General features: G+C 34.3%; 1 long non-coding RNA gene across 1 annotated transcript; it reads right to left on the reverse strand.

The window, feature by feature from the left end:
• Positions 1-14,924: 14,924 nt before the first annotated feature.
• LOC149480970 (uncharacterized) lies at positions 14,925-16,184 on the reverse strand. The gene is made up of 3 exons (XR_016316964.1): positions 15,818-16,184; positions 15,590-15,725; positions 14,925-15,380 (listed from the first exon to the last, which is right to left on the reverse strand). It is a non-coding gene; the product is annotated as an uncharacterized LOC149480970 (long non-coding RNA).
• Positions 16,185-16,650: the final 466 nt, after the last annotated feature.

Consider the following 16,650-nt stretch of genomic DNA (forward strand, 5'->3'; position numbering starts at 1 on the left):
ATGACCAGACCTTATGTCATTTGACATTTCACGTTGTTAAGTGAATCCAGGTAAAAAATAATGCTATTTTTCATGTTACCTCATTCTGAAAATATTTAGACGTATTTTTTACAAGGCCATACTTGAGTATATACTGCCATACTTCATGGTTTTGCGACTTTTCTTTAGTTTATACTTATATATTATGTGAAAAGGTAAGTCGCTTAATATTGTATTTAATAATTAATATTTATATACACCATATAAGTAGGTAGGTATATCATTTATATTACTAAATATCACAATAAAATTATATATGAAAGAAAACATATTATAATCGACTGAAATATTCTATGTTTACCTATTGTTTATAAAAAAAAAATGCTACACCACTACAATAGTATGCTAAAATAAATTAGAGCTTATTTAAATTTATTATTGTTGTATAATGCTTACATTATGTTGATGAATAAAATTAATTTAAGGTTTTTACATTGTATTAATAACAGAGGGCCGCCACCGCGTCGCCAAAGATCTCCTGCCGTATTTATTACCTTCCCGACCAATCCGATCGTCATTTTTAACCGTCATCGCTAATTTGCCATTGTTTTGCCCGCTGACGCCACCTTTTTTGCTAAAAACCATAAAATAGATAAGCTTTTCGTAGCTCGGGTGCCATTAATTGATTATAAAACTTTAAAGCGATATGAAATCCCGGAATTCGGTCGAAGTTTGATGTTTGGACGGTTGGGTAATTAATAATATGCTGGTCTACTTTAGTGATTGATTGATCCACATTTACACAGTGAAAACCGTGTGACTATACGCATATCTTTGTAGACTATCTAAGTATCTCGAGTGGAATTCAATGATGATTGTTTTACGTTGAACATTATCAAGTTGGAAATTATACTCTAATTGATAAGAAAACAACATAGCACGAAAAGGTAGATTATAAGATTATGCAAGAGCAAAGCGCTGCCGGCCTGCGATTTTGCTCGTATCGAGTAACGCAGTCAATATGTTAGGCGCTACGGCGTCGTAGGCATCAAGGAGAGGCTGGCATAAAGCACGGTGCAATAAAGAGAATGGATGCCGCCATCGGCCGCCGGCAGGATTACCCGAATCGCCACTATTTATCGCTCGAGCCTTGCGCCCAGGTGCCATCAATCTATTTAATGATCGGGTCAGCACATACTCTAGGTCTTTTTGCCACTAGCGTCGGACGTCGCACAAAACGAAGAGGCAAAGGCGTAGACCGGGAGATGGACGTTTGATGAGGCTCTTTTGTGTCGATCGGGGCCGTTAAAAGGGTTTTCGGATGCGCTATATCACCATGCCTGTATGCGATTTTGCATATGTTTTATGCAAAATTTGCCTATCAACGATACTGATCCAAAATGAAATGAAAATGCATTAACGCTACTAGCTTTGAAGTGGAAATAATAAATATCCAATTTTCAAATTTTATGTTGCTGAAGCATATTAATTTAATAAATCTACAAAGTACCTATCTATAAATAAATATTTTAAAATAATAAACAGCACAATTAAATCAATTTATGTTTCAATATAAAGTCAACGTCGCGTCGCATTATGCCATATTTAATACAGCAATAAAATGCCAAGTACGTTCTTAGATAGTCACTTCACGCCGAGACTGGGGTCACTCGAGTGTGTAACGGATGGTCAATGGCACTACAAGTATGGTTTCAATACAGGGCCTTTGGGAACACGGTCATACATCTGTCCGGATCGTGCGCAAAGCAATGCATACGAGGATTTGACGGCTCTTAGCTGGATGTATGGCTCGCCTTTGTCTTTGATCTTTGTGTTTTTGTTTCGTTACTGCGTTGTAAATCACGGCATTGGGGGAATTATAAGCTCTTGATATCTTATTTGTATTACTGGTGACAGTTTTTTTTGTAATAGGTGTGGTTTTATGTAGATGCCTTTATCAAATATATTTCACATTCTTTCAGCGATCCTTTATTCTCAGATATTTCGTTCGAATATTTATTTTAATACCTCCTAAGATAATATACCTTTGACCTCAAGGTACATAATCTTAATCAAAGTCACGAAATTTTTTAAATTTTAACTTGCTATACCTATGCTATAAGATTGATGTACCTAAGTACCTACAATTCTTATCAGCTTTTATTTTATTACATCGATCATGTACGCTACCTAATTAGTTATTTTATTATTTAATAGGTAGATAATTATATTATAATTTAGTATCTAACTTTTCTAATAAGCCGCATGTATTCTACAAAGTTATTACAATAATACATATCTATATACATTTAAGGAACAAGCATTCAAATATTTGTACATTCACCAAAAATGTGGAGTGATCACACTAGAATTGCTTCAATACGCAAAGGATTGCAAATCAAATATAAACTTGGCTATTTTACTTAATAAGACACAATTTCCAAAGGTGAGTGCGCGTTTACTTTGTCACACGTCACGTCAAATTAAATTCTTACAATACAACTCTTTACGAATGCATTATGAATAGATATTAGAACGTATCATTCGAAAAAATTTGTAATTTAGTACCTATACCTACTTATATATTTTTTAGATAATTTTTGTAATTATTAAATTATTGCACGCCATTTACAATGGCAGTATATGTGATAAAAATACTGTATATTAACACCTTTAAATTCGAGCAAATAAACAGATTTGATTTATTAACATTTAAATTTTTAAGTAGCACGAAAAACACTTCACAATACATATAACAATTAAGTATAAATAGCAAACAATTTTTACACAAGTTGTAGTAGTATTTAACTAAATTACATAACTTATGATTAGGTACTTCACATTTTTCAGTTAAAATAAATATGCGTTTTATTGCAACAAACTGTATAATAATTGACAATTACAAGCAAATAATTTCTCAAACGCAAACTCAAATGCAATGGTTCAGCCAAACAAAGTAAAATACTGAATTATATATGAATAAAACATAATAAAATATCGTAACATAATCCAATGGAAACAAAGTTGTCCGGCGGTAGGCGGGCCAAGTTCCGGTCAAGTCGCGGGCGGCGCTCGGCTTCCGTTCCTCCAATTTGGCCACATTCAACGCAAGACGTTTGATATCTCCCTCCTCCCTACCTCACACCTAGCCAGATTTTAAAATTCTTTTTCGTTTGTCTTGTGTAGAGTTAAAATTATAATAATTATGTGCATAGTGCTTACAATAGATGGAACCTCAAACCTCGGAAGATATTAAAATATTCGTTTGTTTTGTGTAGAGTTAAATTAAATATGTGTATTCTGTAGGTATAGTGAGCGTACAATAGAAGTTTTGTATTTTAATTTTCAGCTTCGAAAATTTAAGTGGGTTTATCTTCTCCTTTTTAATCGACTTCAAAAAACGGAAGAGGCTCTCAATTCGGCGTATACATTTTTTTTAGTATTTTGCATTCGGCTGAAATTGTTTATTGACTTAAAAGGTCTAAGTTTGTATTAACATACTGTAATATTCACGTCTATTCGTTTTTAATTGGTAGAAGCTTGTGGAAGTTTATTTTTCAGTTACAAAATTTGGGCGGAAAAATATAGATTGAAAAGCTCAACTTTTTCTCTATAAGTTTATAACCAATAACGTATCGATTCGCTTTCTAACTTATTTTACCTTAATATTGTGTGATTGAAGCAATAGGTTCAAACAACATTATCTTTAAAATAATATGATAGAACTCATACCTATTATTTTACGTATTTAATTTAATCCGTTGGTCATTTAAAGCTTCCAACGAACTACCAACACGTTCTATTCACAATAACAACCACGATCGTTGATGTTAGGCTAATTTCCATTGCTCTTTTTTAATATACAGTGTAAAAAATATTCCCTACCTAAGACGCAATGGTGAGAGATCTGATACAAGGTATGAGTAGCGTCGCTATTCTGTGTAACATGATTAAGAAAACGGATTTCCTCATAATGAGGAATTATGGGGATCTTAGAATCTCTCCGGGTCAAGCCAGTTAGGACTAATAGGTATTTAATTTACTCGCAATGCAGATGTTATTCTCTCTACGAATTGTATTGCGCAGTTAAATCTGAAGACCTTAATAAACTTAACTGTGTTATTTAATTTATATATATAGAGAAATGCATAAAGTCTTTTTAATTTTTGCTTATATTAATAGGTTTACTGTTGGTTTAAATCTGTGCATTATAAGTGCAAAATAAAAATAAAAAATAAATAAAAGTAGAATATAAAATGATAGGTAATATTATAAAATAGGTGGTTTATTTAAAATTTTAAAGTTCCTATTAAAGAGCTTCTTCATTTTCATTCTCAATTTTACTTTCATTTTCGTTATTTTCGCCATCAATTTTATTTTATCTCGGACAATTTAGGGTGATTTACATTACAAGAACTTTTTTCCAATAACGCGAGGAAGATGCTCAGAGATTCACACTCGGTACACGCCGACAACAGCTCATTAAGGAGTCCGAAGGGTTAAAAGTCTCTCCTACGTATCAGCCTTTTTGTAAAAAGAGGCTTAATTAGGGCTCATGCGGCTACCCTACAACCCCTGTAACTTTTAATAAATGTTCGAAGAGCGCTTAACATTCTATACCTATACGTGTGTAGGACGGATTTAAATACAGCAAGTTTTATTACGCACACAAAATTTATTTTATACTCACTCCTTTTCGTTTTGCAAAAAATATTTCATTTTACATTGATACCTTTAGGGCATCGTGTATTTGAATTATGTTTTATTTTTTATTGTAGGTATATATTGAGTGGGAATTGTGATATTTTATTCTGAAATGTTATTTGTTGAAAATGTATTAGAGCAATTTTAGTATAAATTTTAATCAACACGCCGAGAATGCGTTGTTTTAAGAATGACGGTTGCATTGCTTTTACTAATATTAAATAATATTAACTGAACACTTCTAAAACTAGTAATAGCTTCTTAAGTTACGAACCTTAAATAGTTTATATGAGTAGGTAGAGCTCATAGAACCATAAGATATGTATTAACCAATTAATTTGGATAGACCGTAAACAAGTAGAATCCACTTCTTATTCCAATTATAATGAAATAAATATAGTGTATGTATATGTAATTATATGAATCAATAAAGGTTTCCCACGTATGGCGCGTGGCCGATCAGCAAGTCCTCGTGGGAAGGTATTAAATATCTCGAATCAGTGCACACCAGCGTCTCTCAATGAACTCTAGATTGCTGCGTCTGATAGTTATGTTTGATCACACCAGTTTCCTCTGACCTCACCTGCCCTTTATATTTGTAAGGGTCGTCTCTCGCTGGCTCCACATTTGGGGGTCTTGCTAAACTGGCTGTAATATTTTAATAAAACGATGAGCCAACTTATCAGCGCCATCTGCCGGCGGCACAATGACGGATCATCCCATAATGCGGACGGTAAAAACACGGGAGTATTGTGGATTTTTTGCCCGTACTATTCCGGGTTTTTGTTGTTTGTAATTCATGGGGCTCTTTAAGCTAATGATACGGTCTTATCATAGCATCTTTAATGCAAGAATAGAATCTGAAAGATACATATCTTGTTCATTGATTCGGCTGCAATCAAAATCTATGCAAAGTATGTTTTATGTTCTTTTGCCAAGTTCATTGTTTTTTTTAAATATGAATTGCTATTTTCATCTTATTTTTTTAGAATAGATTTATCTGACGTCTGTTTATACTTATAAATAACATTAATAAGATAAAACTGCATTAAAATACTTTGAATTTTCGGAACAACGATATATAAACGATGAAATCCAAATTATATAAGTTTGTTACTTAATATACACACTTATTTATACATATTTTTATACCCTTTCTTTCAATTTGGCAGGAATGGTCAATGTACATTGGAAATTCAATTCACCTTTACCACGCAGAGTCATTGACTTCCCATATCGTCAGTTGAAAATCCATATGTGTAAATGGACATTACGACGTCGGCTGACAATAATGAGAAAGCCATAAAGCTGCTGCCACACTGGCGGGGTATCGGGCAATCTTCGGCTCAATGGAGGTTATTTACATAGCAATAAGGCGAAGATAGCGTCGTCTTCGAACCGACCTTATCTCTATTATTGCCTGTGTGCACGCGGCTTATGGTTCGAAGAAAATGAACTGGGGACGCGGAAATAAAGTATTTAAATAATGCTGATTTATCTGTGATTGTGGATTTTAGTGTGGAAGATAATTCTATTCATTATGGAGGGTGTGCTAAGGATTCGTTCAAGTAGATATTCACATAGATAGGTATCTTGAAAATATGTTTCACGAAGCGGTTCGCTTTATAATTTAAAAAGTAAGTATTTGGTTGAATATTCAACATCAAAATATCTACATATTCATATGTCTATCATAAAATAAAATAATAAAATATCTATTTTCTATTTTCCTTTTTTACCCCTACTCATAGTGAACCCTACAAAAATTTACAAACCCTTTAGCTGTGCACGGTCTACGTTAGACAAATTAAATTTAAAAAATAATCAAACATTAGTATACGTCAGTCCGTAAACACGCGGCAAATTGAGCAGGGGTAGCGAATATTAAAACGAAAATTTATGAAGTGTGACTGCGGATCGCGACTCGCACCGTAGCGAAGTGATTTGTATGGAAATTTCATAAATGTCCCACTCAACGGGTGCGGAGCCCGAAGGTGTCATTTGATGACATAATTTGGGAGCTACATAAAACCCGCCAGATTTATGTTTGTTTGCCCGTCGCTTTATTGAATAGCGGCTGCGGAGAGCATGCTTTTATGGCTCTTTTTGTGCGTGTATTCGTGTTACGATTGTAGAATTGAATTTGTTTGTTACACGTACTTTAATTTTATTAATTTTGAGATACATTGCGTCTTTAAAGGGAATTGTAGAGTTTGCGAAATGTGTAAATATGTTAGTTTGAAACACAAACATCTTACGACCAGTACGTAACCTACTACTTACTGGAGCTTTTATGCAGAAGAAAGATCCAGTTATTGACCTTAGCAAGAAAAGATAGATACCGGTTTCACGAGCTCTACTCGTTGAGCAACTGCAGTCATAATATAATTATCACTGTCAGTCCCTACTAAACTACAGGTAAATATAACAATATTTAACTTATATAGAAAAGTCTCTCTTGAAATGGTTTCCACCATCAATGTGAGGTCACAAAAAGCAAGCTCCTTAAATGACGCGCGGCAATTAATAACGAAAAAGCGCTGTAAATCAAAATAAAGGCAGCAGCGAGCGTGAATATTGTTTGCTTAAACAAGAGACGCGATGGCATATGGCTTGATCCGCGATATCGCCGCGCTGCAATTGCTTTTTTATTCCAAGCCATAACTGAACCGCCTATGACCGCTCGAACTTGTGACGTATAAATTTTTAACGTGACATTTTATATGCCGCGGTACTGTGAATATCCTTTGTTATTAAAATTGGTGATATATATTTCTGATGCTTGTATGTCTTTTGGGAGCGTTCATCAATGTATATAGGGCGATTTTTTATTGAATTTGCTATTTGTATATGTTAGGGTTATATTTTGTAGCACAAGTAAAGGATATATTATGTAAAACGGGTGTAGCTGTTTACAATAGGGTTTACAGCTAGATTGGAAGACTATATCGTTAATCGTTTTATCACAAAATTGTGGATATCTAGGAAGAGGTATCGGAGTTCGAACTTTTATACTCTATCAAAAGGTACACTATTAACTAATGTAGGTACTAAGATTTCAGACGAGTTGATCTTCAACTAATTTGCAGAAGATTCACGGTAGCCATAATTATTTTCCATTACATCGGGTGGTGCTGTTACCCTTACCACCTTAAAATCTGACTTTTTCTTAAGCTTTCCTTGTGTCTCTGTCTTTCTTTCTTTGGCCTTCAATATACTATCAGACATCGTGTCCACTCATTCCTCTCCCTCTCTAATACTTTCTTCAACCCTGGTTCTCTTTATTTATTTGGCAATATGTAGCGTGGTAGTGTGCAACCAAAAGTCGCATCCCGTGACACAAAAAGTCGCTCCAACATACGCGGATAAAAGAGAAATTGCATTATTTGACACAAATTATTGAAAACGCTTCCACGTAGCAACAAACTCGATTGTCGCGTGTCAATTAATACCACTCGGGCACTAGTCGTTTTATTTATTCACATCGATGCTTGCCTATTATTAGCGTTGGTTTACGAGAATTCAATTTCAGTTTTTTCAGCGTTGGAATTATCTTTGGTAATAATAGCATTGTTTGCGTTAGATCAACGAACACAATAAGAGCTTTAATAGATACTGCTAAATTCTGTATAAATATTTCACAGCTGCAACAGAGGAACTGATTTTGTAACAATATTATTAGGTTCTAGGAATTCATAATATTTTGAACTTAATAATGTACCACGTACGGCCATGCTCAGATCTGAACTGCATACAGTACGAGCATATATTCGTTTGAAAGTAGATGGTATTTATTTATGTACGAAGATTTTTGGAATATTTATTGCTAGATAGCACGAAGCTTGATTGTAAGAAAAATTTATATGGTAGTTCCTAGATTATTTCGATGGTCAATATTGCATGATATCTTAGGTTAAATAAGTCAACGCGTTAACAGCTACCTAGCGTTTCATCTGCATATACCAGTTTGACACTTGATAGCATAGAAGCGTCTCGAACATTCGTTACCACGGAGCTAGATGGTAGGTAAATTAAAAATGTAAGTCCATGTTTACAGTGTCAGTCAAATCAAAGCGGAAACGTTTGCAGCTGGCCAGCGCAAATGCAAATGCGGGGGGTGTTGTGAACGCGCAGTTGGCTGCATTGTGCCCCCCCTCCCCCTCGCCGCATCCCGCGAGAGTTTGTTTTTCGGGGCAAATAGCTATAGGCTTGATAATGGCCTCGCGGATCATGATTGGTATGTGGAAGTTGCTCTACTTGCTTTTCTTTAGACTTATTTGAGTTTTTTAATTCTTGTGTTGTACATTATTATCGTTATGTTGTTATGTAGTCGTTAAGTGAACAAGCTTCAGCTCAATTAAACTTCAAGTGTTTTAATTTCGAAGAAATAAAAGTGAATAAAATAATGATTATGCATACAGCTCTATCATGTAGGTGTGGCTAATTGTGTTGGTAGATTACTGAGAACAGTACGTAGCCTCAATTTGGTTGAGAATAAGATGTATTATTATAGAATAAGTTTTGTGTGAACAAGTATAAAATATTAGGTATATTCACCACTAAAAAAATTATCAAAATTATACAGTAAAAAAATTCGCTTTCCAATCAAAGTAGAGTACCTTCCATACAGTACGCCTTACAGCGAGTGGCGGATGGGTTTTGATTTTTGTAGTTTCGTATTATTTGCGTATTTATCCGCCCGCCGCCCGGCAGATACATTTATTTGTGCCGTCTCCCTCCCCCCACTCCCCAATCGATTGATCGCGATATCATTGCGATAATAGGGCAGCGCGTCGGACGCGCGGTTCCGTGACGCGGAACGCGAAATATGGCCGACGAGCCGGTCAGCCGTGTGCGAAAAATCAGCCTGTTGATGAAGAGATGCATCTGTAGGCAGCGGCGGATTCTTGCAGTAAATATAGGGTGGTTAAAGCTCTTTTTGTTGGTCCAATATGCTTGATCATTTCAAGACTATATACAGTGGTAATAATAGCAATTTTAATGTATGAACTTTAGATGGTAATGAAAAAGAATAACCGACAGAACTGCAACCTTATTGTTATTGACAGCAAAATTGCATTTCTGCCGCATGAGTGTAAATTCAAACAGCTCAAAGTTTTGTGACAAATTTGTAACCATCTGATTTATTCCATAAAAACTGAACATCCTTTTTCACTTGTATTTGTAGCATCAAATTGATGTTAAACAAAGATTTGCTACATACTTTACAAATTCGTTTTCTAAAGTTGTCTTCTGTTATATTATGTATCTAATACTCTGTTAACCATAAGCAATTCGAGTTGCACGTTTAGCAAATATTAGCTCGGAGTCTATAGAATTACGACGACAGTCTCCATCGCGACTCGTTTTTGTCCAAAACTTTATGAAGTGTCAAACATCACACGGTGTTTAAGCGTCAATCAATCTTTTCTCCGTAAGCCGGTGGCACAAACAAACATTTAAACCAGAAAACATGCAAATGAGATAGAGAACCCGTATGTAAATGAGCTACCATAAAAGGCACGGTTAAATCTAACCAAATAATATTTGTTGGATAAAAAAAGATTTGTCATGTGAGGCGCATGCTTTGAGTTATCAATTTAAAAGTCGGCATTATGGGAATAATGCTGGGGCTAAATAAAACATTTCAATTTGGCGATCCGGTTGCGACCCTTGCAGAGCGCGCTTTGTTGATCTCAGATCTCGTATTAGTAGTTTTGAAGTACAGTTACGAGCGAATTATACATCATTATCGAGGCAATTTTGCGCATTTTGTGTTAGATATTTACTAAATAAGTATTATAAATAAAACGTTTTTTTGTTCTGCTGCTAAGTTTTATTTCGATTAGAAATAATGATTATTCTACTAACATTATAATCTGAGAGCTTTTATAGATGCATAATATGAAAATGTATCAATTATAAAGCTAAGTAACATGTTGCTATCGATCCAATGTCTTCTAAAATAAATATTAAAAATTATTACCAAATAAAATTTAACTCGGTAAAAAGTTAAGCTTTGACAATTACGTAATTTAAATTTTAATGTACCTTTAATGTCTGCAATATGCATAAAATATTCACAAATAATAATATTACCGTCTTAGAATAATTACACATATTGTGTAATTATTCTAAGATTACCGTATTGAATGTTTAATATACTTACGTGCGCGACAGTCCCCGCAGTGGGTACCCAAAACGCAGTGTATGCTTGGTTAAGCCCGCGCCCCTCTAACAAGAAAGGGGTAGTTAGCCTCTATTGTCTCAACCCCAATACGGTTGCATTCAGGAGGATAGATCACGGCATGAGTGTTGTAACCCACAAAAATTTTTTCAGTAAAAAAAATATATTTTATGTAGATACAATTTTGTTTTATTTGTGGACTACCTCAATGAAATAGTTATCGTGATGATTATCCTAGGTTTTTGTAGCTTTATTTTAACAAATGTAATGATAGTCATTCAAGAAGGTTTGATTATAATATTATCATACGCATAATTATTGCTCTAGGTTGGTCATTAACTTATTTATAAGAAACAAAGCTACATAAATTTAATTACAAAATCCATTTAACTCTCGAGTACCTAATTATCATGTTTTAACAATCAATATATCGAGCTAATTTTAAAAATCTAACGCCTATTTGTACAGCAACCTACTCTATCATTAACAACAAAACTACTCTATTACAAATCTTAAAACATATTCTATTTTGTAGCATCTGCAATTTGTGTACCCTACAACAATCGCCCTTTCAGCCATGCCCGTCCCCACAAAGACGAGAAACACGGAAAACACTTAGCTCTGTTGACACTACACTTTACCGCTGATTCTACTCCAGCCTCGAACGGGACACTTTGCAATCATTGACGTTCTTAATTGTTCCTCTTGCAATTTTCATTTATTTAAATGCAGTTAGCGCGTCGTTAATTACTTACATAAAACGTTTGTTTGTGCCTGATGTTTTGGTTCGGTGTTTTTGAGTTTAGCGTTTTTGCAAGAATTGTTCGTTTTTTTTTGCTCTAAATTTTAACGTTTTATTATACCCTGAATGAATGTAATTTTCATGTAATATTCTGAACTTATTTGAAAGCGTCTTACGACCTAATTGTTTTCCTTATAATAGTAGCAGTATTTTTTATGTATAGGTTTTGTTTGCACTTTATATATTATGCATCTACTTTGTTTTGCAACATACTCATAACAAATAGTATTTAGAGATTAGTCTAATCGATGCAAGTATGTTATGCAATTGTTATCATGAGTAGGTTCAGTAATATTAAATATGTAAAACACAGCTTCTCACTAGAACAAAAATATTTGCATATTTGCATAGTATTCTGTAACTTTATGTATAAAATATTTGGCACATGTAGGAGGATCCATTTGTAATGAACAGATATAATTTAGAGTTTGAACGAAACGTTACAAACGCACGTCCGGTAATCATAAATAACGCGGCCGTTAAAAACAATTAAAACTGAAACTATCAAACAGTAGCGTAATGAATGGCCGACGTATAATAACCGGACTGCAAATCTAGTTTGAAAGGGGAGTGTGGCAAGTTCGGTGAGCCTCCATGGCCAGACTCTCACCACACTTCGGCGTGTTCGGTGCCCTTAAACCGAACAAATTAACGTCCTAAAATGCGGAAAAATCACACGCCAATATACATATTACGGCGATCACAATTGGGCTCAGTATTGCGTGTCGTAGCGCGAATGACTACGTAATAAATCCGACAGATCGCTATAACGTGTTCTTTGTCGCTTTGGCCACGTCCCTCTCACACAATGGCATACTTATTAGGGATTTAGTCCAGATATTAGTTGGGGTAAGGGCATTGTTTGGAGTTTAATAGAATCGGGCGCCCTGTTGTAGGCCCGCGTAGTTGTTCTACGCCGTAGGGAGCATTTGATACGCCATGTGCTGCGAATTGCTTCTGAGTCATAGCTGGAGACGCAAATATTTTGCTATTCTTCTTAATTGTACGTTTAGAATAATAAAAATATAATAACTAATTATATAATACTATATGAGTAAGTAGATATACATATTTCCTGAACAGATAGGTTTACAAATCTTCTCTCTGCAAAGCTTACAATCATTAAATGTTATCTTATCACGAGAATTTTATATATGTACATATATAAAATTCTCGTGTCACAATGTTAGTCTGCATACTCCTCCGAAACGGGTGGACCGATTCTCATGAAATTTTCTGTGCATATCGGGTAAGTCTGAGAATCGGCCAACATCTATTTTTCATATGTACCACGGGCGAAGCCGGGGCGGGCCGCTAGTAAAGATATATTATTATTCAAAATTTCAATAGTAGTAATTCTTAAGTGTATTTTTCTAACAAGTTTGTTACCCGACTGCCAAAGAAGGAGGGTAATGTTTTTCGAGTGTATGTAAGTATGTATGTATGTCTTTTCCTTTGTGACCACCTGTAGCCTAAACGGCTTGATGGGTTTTGATGTATGAGGTATCGTTAGATTTGTCTTGATTACGGGAGTGTCATAGGATACATTTTATCCTAAAAGTCCCACGGGATAAAGACATAATAATATTTTTTCTAAATTTCCCTTTAAAAAAATATGTATGCGGTATCATTAGATTCATTTCAATCACGGAGTAATTAATATAGCTCTTTTTTTAGTGTGCAGTCGGGTATTTTGTTTTTTTAATAATAATTAACTTGTTTCGTTCTATCATTATTAGGCACGGTAAATATAGTTCCTTTCATAGAGTCATTCATATCAAGTAATAATATAAGCATTTCATTATTTTAAACCAATATGTACTGTACGCTAGAATATGTATTTTGTACCATAGGTCTTTAACAATTAACAGAAAGGTACCTACCTATGTTCAAAAAAAGTTACAAGCTAATCAACTCTATATAAAAATGGCATATACTTACCTACGTACATTATTACAGAAATATACGTATTCCGAATATTTATAACATATTCTATAGTTTGGCGATTCACAGTCGAATGCACATTAAAATCGGGATGCATCTGAGATGTACCCTGCCAGATCGATAGTGCCCCTCGATCGCGCCCCTTATTGAAAATTATAACAATGGCACACCGCTCTCTGTAGCCCTCTTAACACTCACTGATTTCGGAAATGCACTATGGATATGTCTGTCTGTATTTGAGATATATTTTATTGAGATTTTTTTGTTTGTTATGTTTAGATAAGTAAAAGTAGGTAGTTGTAGATTCTATGTTCTATACATATTTTGTATGAATTGGTCTGAATTTAATTTTTAGCCGCACATAATATGTATCTCCGTTTTGCCCTTTTCTATGTATTGTTACTAAATTCAATGTACGTTTTGATTAAATTACTGTAAGTACAATGAATAATTCTGTTTAAATTAATAAAATAAATATGAGGCTAATTTAATATTAATTCCAGATTTTAGATACAGAAAAAAGTGTAGGTACTGCGTTGTATCCGACGTAGTACGTTTAAATAAAATTTAAAAATATCTGAAGAACTCTACTAAAGAAATTAATGCATTAGATATTTCGATTTCAAATACTTACTCAATTAAATTAATGTTTTAATTGATGATTGATATCTGATATTCTAACCGCTAACGCAACAAAATTCACAATCTAAAACCATGGTTTCTTAAAAATTGATTCAACATAAAAAATCAAATAAATCACTAAAAGTTCAACATCATATCCACATGCATCATAGTAAATCGTGTTAATATATCGGTCGGAGGCTGGAGGGGATCATAATGAGGCGCGCCCCACTAAGTATTTTCGACATGCGTTGCCGTCACCCGGCAAACATCCAGGGGTTAGCATATCCAAAATTGCAATCGCTACTGGATTCCTTGGTGTTCGAGCTTTATCAGGAACGCAAATGTTTGTTATGTGGAAATGTGTGATATGAAGATGTAAACTTTATTTATATGTTATAATGTTTCATTTACAGAATGATTTAGTACTTACCACTTTATCTAATTCCTAATTTGAATAAGAGTAGGGAAACTACGTGAAATAATAATGAATGGCAAATATTGGGTAAAGATTTGTCAAATTAGAGCAAAAAGGAGTTATTTCTTATTTTAATAAAGAAACAATTATTACATAATGATGGTCAAAATTATAGTGATGATGGTCAACATTATAGGCTAAACGAAGAAATGATTGAAACAATTTATTCGTAAAACACATACACTTTAAAGTTGTAGCTCTGTACTTAACCTCCTGAGACCCAGGATTATTTTTTCTTTCTTTTTTAATAAAAATTAGCTGTATCTGTTCTAATGCAATTATAGATATTCAAAAAAATGGAAAAAAAAATCTTTCGTGGAAAACTTGGATTTTCTTTATGTCATTTATATATTACAGGGGGTCCCAGTTCCAAGTGTAATAAGTTTATGAAAATGAAGAAAAACTACTTGTTTTTTTAGTTATTATATATTTTTAAACTTGAATCTAAATATTTATTATTCTATCCATTGTTCTGTGTCTATTTTTTGCACCTTGGTTCAAAGTTAGGTATTTTTAAGGGTGAGAAACGACCAGTTCAAGTATTTTGCACCGGCGCGGGGGTGTATTTATATTGCCACGTCCACCCCTAGGTCTAATTTCTAATCCATCTTCTCGGTCAGCCTCCTCTAATGCTTGGTCCACGTCATGTGCGTCCCCGAGATGGTCTGCCAACAACAGAAGATCACATACATAGTGACGATTCTGTTCTGAAATGACTCAATCTCATTGGACAAATGGAAGAAGAATAATTTTCTGGAATTTGGGCGGCTTCATCGGTATCATTTGGGGATTATCTTCATCTCAAACATTTATTTATTCAATTAGACTTCTTCTAAAAGCAATTTTGAATCGTCCCAACAGTATAAACATTTACCATCGAATCGGAAAGCAGTATCTATGGAGAAGAACCGGCAAGAAACTCCATAGGTCCATCATATTGGTCGATATTTGACTCATCCAGGTGTTGGTAGATCTCAGTATCTTATAATCCTTGAAAATTATAATAAAATCTGTAACATAAACTAAATAGTGTCATATAGGTAATACATGGGGCCCTTGTAACCAATACCAATTTGGCAAGAATTGAGACCAAATGTCTTACCAGTATGACATAAAAGAAAACATTCTTATTTTTCACAAGTTTTAGATTTATCTTACAAAATAACTATTGCTGTTCCTGAAATAATATATATTATCATTAGATATACAAAGATATACTGCAATATACGAATGGTTCCACTAGAAATGTAAGATTACTGACCACGTGTTTGCCGTCGCACAGCCACCGCCAACTTCTAAATGAGAATACTTCAAATCACTGTCACTTATAAAACCAAAAACCGATTAGTATAGTGGATGACATACCACTACATCGATTTGAGGTATTATTCCCGCATATACGCAAAAGATGGCGTTGAAATATTTTTTTATTGTTTATGTAATATATATATGACCGCAGGCTCCAGGAGGTTAAAGTAGAGAAGAACAGTAAAAACACATAAAATTCGTTAAGCAGTCACTTCTTACGTTTTCTTTTTCATCGTAATCATTTGTCATATTTATAATACTAGAAAAACTAAGTACCCAGTAGTTATGAGAACTCGGCCATAACGCAAAACCCGGCACGCGTCGTATATTTTTTAGGCTCCCGATCAGTTCCCAATTTCACCAACTTCGTAGAATTGTAATTCGAAAAAAGTGCTCGCAAAACAGTGGAACTAATTTCATTTTGGTGTCGCGTGGGTGCAATAAACGGGCCACAATGCGGCCGAGCCTACACGTCATTAGTCAAAGGAATCTCTCATTGTATCACTCATACCGAGAATGTTTAAAGAATCCGATCCTTTGTCACGTTTCAAATAACCAATTGTCGCATTGTTTTTACCATTTTGTCCCCTTTGTATAATTGTTAGGAAGTTAAATGTAGTTAATTCT

The sequence above is a fragment of the Colias philodice genome, chromosome 17, assembly GCF_061535455.1.
Source record: "Colias philodice isolate Cphi_HAF_F1 chromosome 17, ilColPhil1 Martin Lab GWU primary, whole genome shotgun sequence".
Classification (NCBI taxonomy): Eukaryota; Metazoa; Arthropoda; class Insecta; order Lepidoptera; family Pieridae; genus Colias; species Colias philodice.